The following is a 7,134-nucleotide window of genomic DNA, read 5'->3' as shown; positions in this document are numbered from 1 at the left end:
TGGAGTCCCAGCTCTCCCACCAAACCAGCTGAGGGCCTTGGGCAAGTGACTTAATCTTTCAGTGTACCCTACTTCCTAGGGTTGCAGTGAGGCTAAATAGCAAGTGCCTAGTACACTGTCTGGCTGTTAGCTATTTTGATTATTCTGCTGATGATGGTGATGATGACGTGATGATGTTAATAACCCAGGCACAGTGCTTAGTGCTGGCATTAGTGCAGGGGACAAAATACAGTCCCTTCCCCAAGGAGTTCCCAGTTCATGAAAGAGAGACAACTTAATAGGCAGGGACAACACCACATCAGTTCCTTGATTTGGGGGAAGGACCCCAAGTTTCCAGATGGAGCCCAGATCAAGTCCCAAGGGCCAGGAAAGTCTTTCTGGGGGGAGGTGACCCTCCGAGCTGAGACTTGAAGAAGCAGCAGAACACCCTCTAATAATAAGTATGTTTATAAGAATTTTCTATAAGAAAATGAATACAACAAATGTGTTTACCATAGCTAAAAAGTTAAGAATAACCTAATCAGCCACCAAGAAAGTATTGATCAAATAAACTGTGGTGCATTGAGTCATGAAATAATCAGCAGCTGTTAAAACAGGGTAAGATATCTATCTATCATCTATCTATCTATCTATCTATCTATCTATCTATCTATCTATCTATCTATATCTTTATCTGTATCTAAATCTATATCTACCTCCATTTTATCATTGAATGAAAAAACAGGTTACAATATGATACAAAGAGTAAGATTGAGTTATTTTACATTTATATGTAAAATATATATGTATGTGCGTGTTCATTCCAAAGTGTTAATGTTATTTATGTCAGGGGAGCAGGGTCAGGGAGAAAACAGAGTTTATATTTAAACAACACTGGGTCTGAACACAGTTAAAGGTTTTGATGTATTTTGTCAGATAGCGTTCCAGGATGGTCTATCAATGGATATTCCAATTACACAGAAGATTTTTGCTTCCCTATCACATTTAATAAAATCAAACATTGTAAAACATTGCAATCTTTGTTCATTTGATGCTTCAAAAAACCTTATTGCTGTTTTAATTTACAAAAAAAAAAAAGTGGGAGAAGGAGGTCATGAGGCCATGCACAGGGGTGGGCAGGGCGTCCGGGTGGAAGGAAGAGCAGGCACGAAGGCCTGCGCTGAGGAGGTGGCCCAGGGTGGTGGGGCATCCAGCAGCCAGGCATCTGGAGCTCCTGAGGCCTTCGAGGGGAGCGCAGCACCTCCCCCAGCTGCGTGTGCTCCCGATTTGTGCTCAGACAGTGGGCACGGCTCCCAGAGGGGCGGGTTGTCCCCAGCAAGCCTTGCCACCAGCTACCACCCACCAGCCCAGTCCCTGGCTGGCAGGGACAACCTCCCCTGGCAGTCCCCACTCCACGCAGCTAGCTGCTCCAGCCCTTGTTCAGCCCTGTTTCCTGCCCCTCCCTCTCTCTCCCCTCCCTCCAGCTGTTCCTCTGGCAGAGTTTGTCCCATTCAGGATAGCAGTTCCAAACAGCGTGGAGCTCTGGACAGACTGAGGTCTCCCCACGAGGCTTTAAAGGAAGGGGGTGGAGGAGGTGCTCTTCTCTGAGGGTCTTGAGAAAGTCTCGAATGAATAGATGAACTGCTTTCTGGGCAAACAGCCTCAGCCAACGAATATGTAATTGGGAGAAAGAAATCGGGGAACACAGGTCTCCTGTACAGCCTCGCGTGGCCTGAAGTCTTGGGGAACCCTCAGGAAGACCCGGGCAGAGACCAGCCTCAAGGTACCATATCTGGCTTTGACAGAATTCAGAAGGGCCAAGAAAGGGGAATACTAGTTGAGAGAGAAGTTCTTTGGTTCTTCTTAAAATTTAATTTTTATCAAAATGGAAATAGGTCTATAATGATTTTCAGATTTCAGTGCCAAAGTAATGCACACTAATTGTAAACAATAGCAAGGTCACCAGTCTTTTAATAGCAGCGTGCTCAGCGTTTTTCTTTGTTACTCCGTTAATGCTCACAGCAGCCCCATGAGGAAGGTATTTTCATAATCCTCTTTTTACAGGTGAGGAAACTGAGGCTCAGAGAGGGGTGGATACTGGCTCAGGGCTACAGGGATGTTAAGCTGGTGCAGGGGTGGGAGGGGGGCTGGGGTGGGATGGGAGCGGAGTTCGAGGTTGGAATGAAATAAGGGTCAGTACAGCCCACCTTCTTAACCACTAGGCTGTACGACCTCTCAGGACAGGGACAGAAGAGGGAGTCCTAACCCAGAGGTGGCCTTTCAGGCACCCCTCTCCATCACTCAATCACTCGCTCGCTCACTAAATTTACCCATGATGTTAACTGGGTGCCTGCAATGTACCAGACACATTTAAGTGTGTAAATGTGGAGACACACATTCTCTCTTCCAACATCTTGTCTGGTAACCCTTCTTATACCTTACCATGGACTGTGAATTTCCTTCCATATCAACTGTATCTGTCGACTATACTTCTCAGTGACTATGAAGAAAACATGTCTTGGGGTTTACGTAATCATTCCTCGTTGTGGGTGTTTCTCCCCCCCGGCCCCATGACTATAAACAGATCGCTCCAGGATGTCATCTTTGTATGTTTGTCCTACAGACACCTTTCAGGGGTGAAATCGTCGGGTCAAAGATTTTAAGGCTGTTGAAGCTTTTGGTCACCTTGTCCCCAAAGGTTGTGCTGCCATTGTATTGGGGTGTCGCCTACACTGGGTGCTACCCATCTCCTAAAACCTCCCTGGTGAGAAAGGTAAGAGTGACATCCGGCTGTCTCACTTCATGTTTCTTTATTAATGCTGATCGGCCTTTGTAATCTTATCGTTTGCTTTTCTTTTATGATTATCCTGCTCAAGTCCATCCCCATTTTTTTTTCTCTTGGCATGTTTATCTTTTTCATATTGATATGTAGGAATTCTTTGTATATGAAGGATAGGAATCCTTTGCTAGTGCACTCTGTTGAAAAAGAGAGAGCACTCTCACTCCCTTATCTGCTTTCAGACTAGAACTTTTTAAATGGGTAAGCCGTAAAGACCAGCTTTCGGCGAAATTACAAACGACACATTATAATAATCAAGTGCAGTTGGCCCTTCATATCACAGGTTCTGTGTCCACAGAGTCAACCAACCATGGATCAAAAATATTCATCCCCCCCCCAAAAAAAAGCTTTGTTGTTGCCAACAAGTGCTATGTCGTTAGACCTGCGATTGTTGCATATGTATTGAACATGTAGGCATGTTTTTTCTTGTCATTATTCCCCAAACAACGCAGTATAACAACTATTTACATAGCATTTACATTAATATGGTATTATACATAATCTAGCAATGACTAAAAATATATGAGAAGATGCGCGTAGGTTAAATTCAAATACTACATCCTTTTATATGAGGGACTCGAGCATCTGTGTGATCTTGGTATTTATGGGGGTCCTGGAACTAATCCCCTGCTGATACTGAAGGACGACTGTAACTGCTACTGCACGCAAGTCTGACCACTCAGACCTGTGTGGTCCTGCTCCGGGTCTGCCTTCTTTTTCCATCAAGGCGCTTGGGCCCCAGTTTCCCTTTTGGAATCCCCCGCTTCCTTTTTGAGACCAATCTCCCTGCGGTTCTTGCTGTCTCGCTTGCTTCCTCCAACTTGCTCAAAGGAAAGACTCCTCTAAATTCCTCAGTTGCTGAGATGAACGTTATTAGCTAATCCGGGCCTCTGGCGGTGGGGAGGAGGACGGCTTGGCATTTTCTTAGGAAAGAAAATTTAACTTAAATCAGTGATGCTCAAGCCGTGGCCTGTCAGGCACTGAGAAGACCATGGGAAGTTATTTATGTCTGAACTTTTCTGAACTTTCCAAAACTTCAGGGAATACCTGACTCTTCTGAGAAGCCCACCCCCCACCCAAGCTGGGTCAAGGTTTGTCCCCTAGGCTTTCTCAATGCTCGTACTTCCCCCATCACAGTGCCTATTACACACTGTGTTATAATTGCTGGTCCTGCTGTCTGTCTCTCCTGCGGGCCTGGAGGCTCCTTGAGGCCAGAACGGGGTATTATTGTCTCTGATTTCTCAGTCCCCCGCACAAGATCTAGCATGTAGTAGGTGCTCACAAAATGTTCATTGAACGAATAAAGTAGCCAGGCCTCAGTTTCACCATCTGTAAAATGAGATGAGAAAGTTAGACTAAAGGCTCATCTCCTAGATGTTTACTTAGTAACTCCCATCATTTTGCAAACCATTTGACTGAGATGATTTTCTTGCATCCTCACAATGGCTATATGATAAAGGTACTATTAACATACACATTTAACGGATATGAAACAAACCTGGAGAGGGGCTCTGATGCCAGACTCCATTAGAGCCAATAGAGCACTGTGGCTGGGCTGGGGGTTTGGGCTCTGTTGGGTGGGTTTAAACCTGGTTGGTTATCTGCCAGCCGGGTGACATGGACCAAGTTATTTTAAGCTTTATGCCTCAGTTTCCTCATCTATAAAATAGGAATATGAGTAGTAACTACCCCCTAGGATTATTATAAAGATTAAATGAGATAATACATGTGGAACACTTGGCAGCAGGCTCGTTGTGCTGTGATGGCTCTATAAATATTAGCTATCATTCTATTTCATTTCTATACCACCACGCTGTCTCTACCAGCAATGTCGAGCATCTTTTCATATGTCTATTGTCCACCTGTATGTCCTCTTCGGAGAAATGTCTATTCAGGTTCTCTGCTGTTTTGTAGTTGAATTGTTTTTTTTTTTTTTTTTTTTTTTTTAGCGAGTCAAGTTGTTTATAAATTTTGGATATTAATCTCTTATCGCTGATGAATATCTTTTTCCATTCAGTAGGTTATCTTTTTGTTTTTTTTTTGTCGGTTTCCTTTGTTGTGCAAAAACATTTTAGTTTGATGTCATCTCATTTGTTTATTTTTTCTTTTGTTTCCCTTGCCCGAGGAGAAATATCAGAAAAAAATATTACTAAGAACAATGTCAGAGAGCTTACTGCCTATGTTTTCTCCAAGGAGTTTTATGGTTTTGGTTCTTACATTTAAGGCGTTGATCCATTTTGAGTTTATTCCTATATGTGGTATAAGAAGGGGAAGAGGGTCTGGTTTCATTTTTATTTTTTTGCATTTATCTGTCCAGTTTTCCCAACACTATCTATTGAATAGACTGTCTTTACCCCATTATAGATCTTTCCCTCCTTTGTCGAGTTAAATGACCACATAGGCTTGGGTTTATTTCTGGGCTCTTTATTCTGTTCCATTTATCTATGTATCTGTTTTCATACCAGTACCATGCTGTTTGATTACTAAATCCTTGCAATATAGTTTGATATAAAGTAGTGTGATACCTCCAACTTTATTCTTCTTTCTCAAGATTGCTGTGGCTATTTGGGGTCTTTTGTGATTCTGTATGAATTTTAGGATTATTTATTCTAGTTCTGTGAAAAATGCCATTGATATTTTAATAGGGATTTCATTGACAATATAGATTGCTTTGGGTAGTATGAACATTTTAACGATGTTAATTCTTTGTATCCACGAGCACAATATATGCTTCCAATTATCTGTATCTTCTTTAATTTTAGTTCTTCAATATCTTATAATTTTCCAAATACGGGTCTTTCTGGGGCTGCTTGGGAGGGGCTCCTGTGAAGGTCAAGGTCAGCTGCTGCCTGTTACCTGCCTGGGGCTACATGGTAGGAGCTATAAAGTGATCTGTGGTTGGTCACCCCCTGTGCTGGAGGTGTGTGGGAGAGGACATGCTGCAAACCAAGGCTGGGGCAGCTCAGCAAAAAGCTCAGAGCACTCCAAGGCCAGGCTGCCTGCTGACTACCAGTAAGGCTCAGCTGCTGAAAGAGTCTGGGTGGTAAAAGAGTTGGGTGGAGTGAGGTACCAGAGAATCACAAGGGTGAAACAATTGGTGTTCACCAGGTTAATGCAGATCCAGATTTGGCACCGGTGCTGAGCCTAGAGCTACCACACAAAATGCCCAGAGCACAGCAGGCCAGCCACTGCTCATCTTGGACTCATAGACCCCGAAGAGTCGTTCAAGAAAGACTGAAGCATGGGCCAAGGCTGGTAATCCACCACTAAAAGTGCGTCCAGTGGTACATGAGCTGAGACCTGCAGATTGCTGTTGAAAGAGTCTCCTGCAGTGTACAAGGTGGGGCTGGTTGCCTGGCCTATGAAAGTTCTTCTGGGAGTGCATAAGTTGGGTGGAGTGGGGTTTCAGGGAGTTACCAAGGTGCAGTGAGTGGAGTTCGCCAGGACAATGTAGATTCGCATTTGGCCGTGTTAGGGGAGGGCTCGACCTAGGAAAGATGGTGCTTGCCTGTAGCCTTCACAGGGAGGGCTCGACACAGGAAAGATGGTGCTTGCCTGTAGCCTTCATGGGGAGGGCTCAACACAGAGATAATGGCAGCTGTCCTTCTAGCTCTTGCCCTGAAGACACACAACTCAATCTCTCGCTTTATGTCTCTGGCATCTCCCAAGTCACCATTCCTCTGCTGGAACCCAGGGTAAGTACGTGAGAGCAAATGAATCTGTGAATGGGCCCTTTAAGTAGATGTCTGGGTTTCCAGCAGCCTTCTTTCTCACCCTGATGATTTTCACAGCTAGATTTTGTGGGGACCTCTCTTCCTGGCACTGGAACCCTGGACTGGGGAGCCTGTTGTAAGGCTGGAACCCTTCACTCCTCCAGGGCGACCTCTGTAGTCAAGATATCCCTCCCGATGCTCAACTGCCATATGTAGGTGTGGGGCCAGCCCATTTCACATCTCTGCCACTCTTACCAGGCTCGATGTGGCCTCTCTATATTCTTAGTTATAGGAGTTCTGTTCATCTAGTCTGCAGATAATTCTCTAGATTGATTGTTCTATAATTTAGTTGCTATTTTAATGTGGTTATTGGAGGAGGCAAACAGCATTTATCTACTCTGCCATTTTACAGAGAACCCCTGATTCCACTCTCTTTGAGCTATGCTGCAGGAGTGTGGTCATCACTCTCAGTTTTAAGGTTACAAAGTAGACTCAATGCTTCTCAATGTGCAATCCTGGGATTACTGGCACTAAGTATAAGTATTTCTTAAAGCTGCATTTTGAACTAGCTCCCCAGATGCATCTGATGTACCCCAAAACTTA

The 7,134-nt window shown here is 44.3% G+C and overlaps 1 protein-coding gene across 6 annotated transcripts in view; it reads left to right on the top strand.

Annotated features, from left to right (window-relative positions):
• Window positions 1–1,503: 1,503 nt before the first annotated feature.
• The window catches only part of CMKLR1 (chemerin chemokine-like receptor 1), a 49,602-nt gene continuing 43,971 nt past the window's right edge, over window positions 1,504–7,134 (top strand). For 3 of the 6 annotated variants that reach the window (XR_004950935.1, XM_016160024.2, XM_016160037.2), the window contains exons 1-2: window positions 1,504–1,762; window positions 2,603–2,752. The gene's annotated coding sequence lies outside the window, so the exon portion shown is untranslated. Of the gene's footprint in view, window positions 1,763–2,602; window positions 2,753–5,563; window positions 6,159–7,134 lie in introns of those variants that run through there. The other 3 variants (XM_016160026.2, XM_016160036.2, XM_016160035.2) reach the window with 3 other exon arrangements.

Source organism: Rousettus aegyptiacus, unplaced genomic scaffold (genome assembly GCF_014176215.1).
Source record: "Rousettus aegyptiacus isolate mRouAeg1 unplaced genomic scaffold, mRouAeg1.p scaffold_m13_p_5, whole genome shotgun sequence".
NCBI classification, from domain to species: Eukaryota; Metazoa; Chordata; class Mammalia; order Chiroptera; family Pteropodidae; genus Rousettus; species Rousettus aegyptiacus.
The sequence above is the reverse complement of the archived record's forward strand: the minus strand, read 5'-3'. Positions and strand labels throughout refer to the sequence as shown.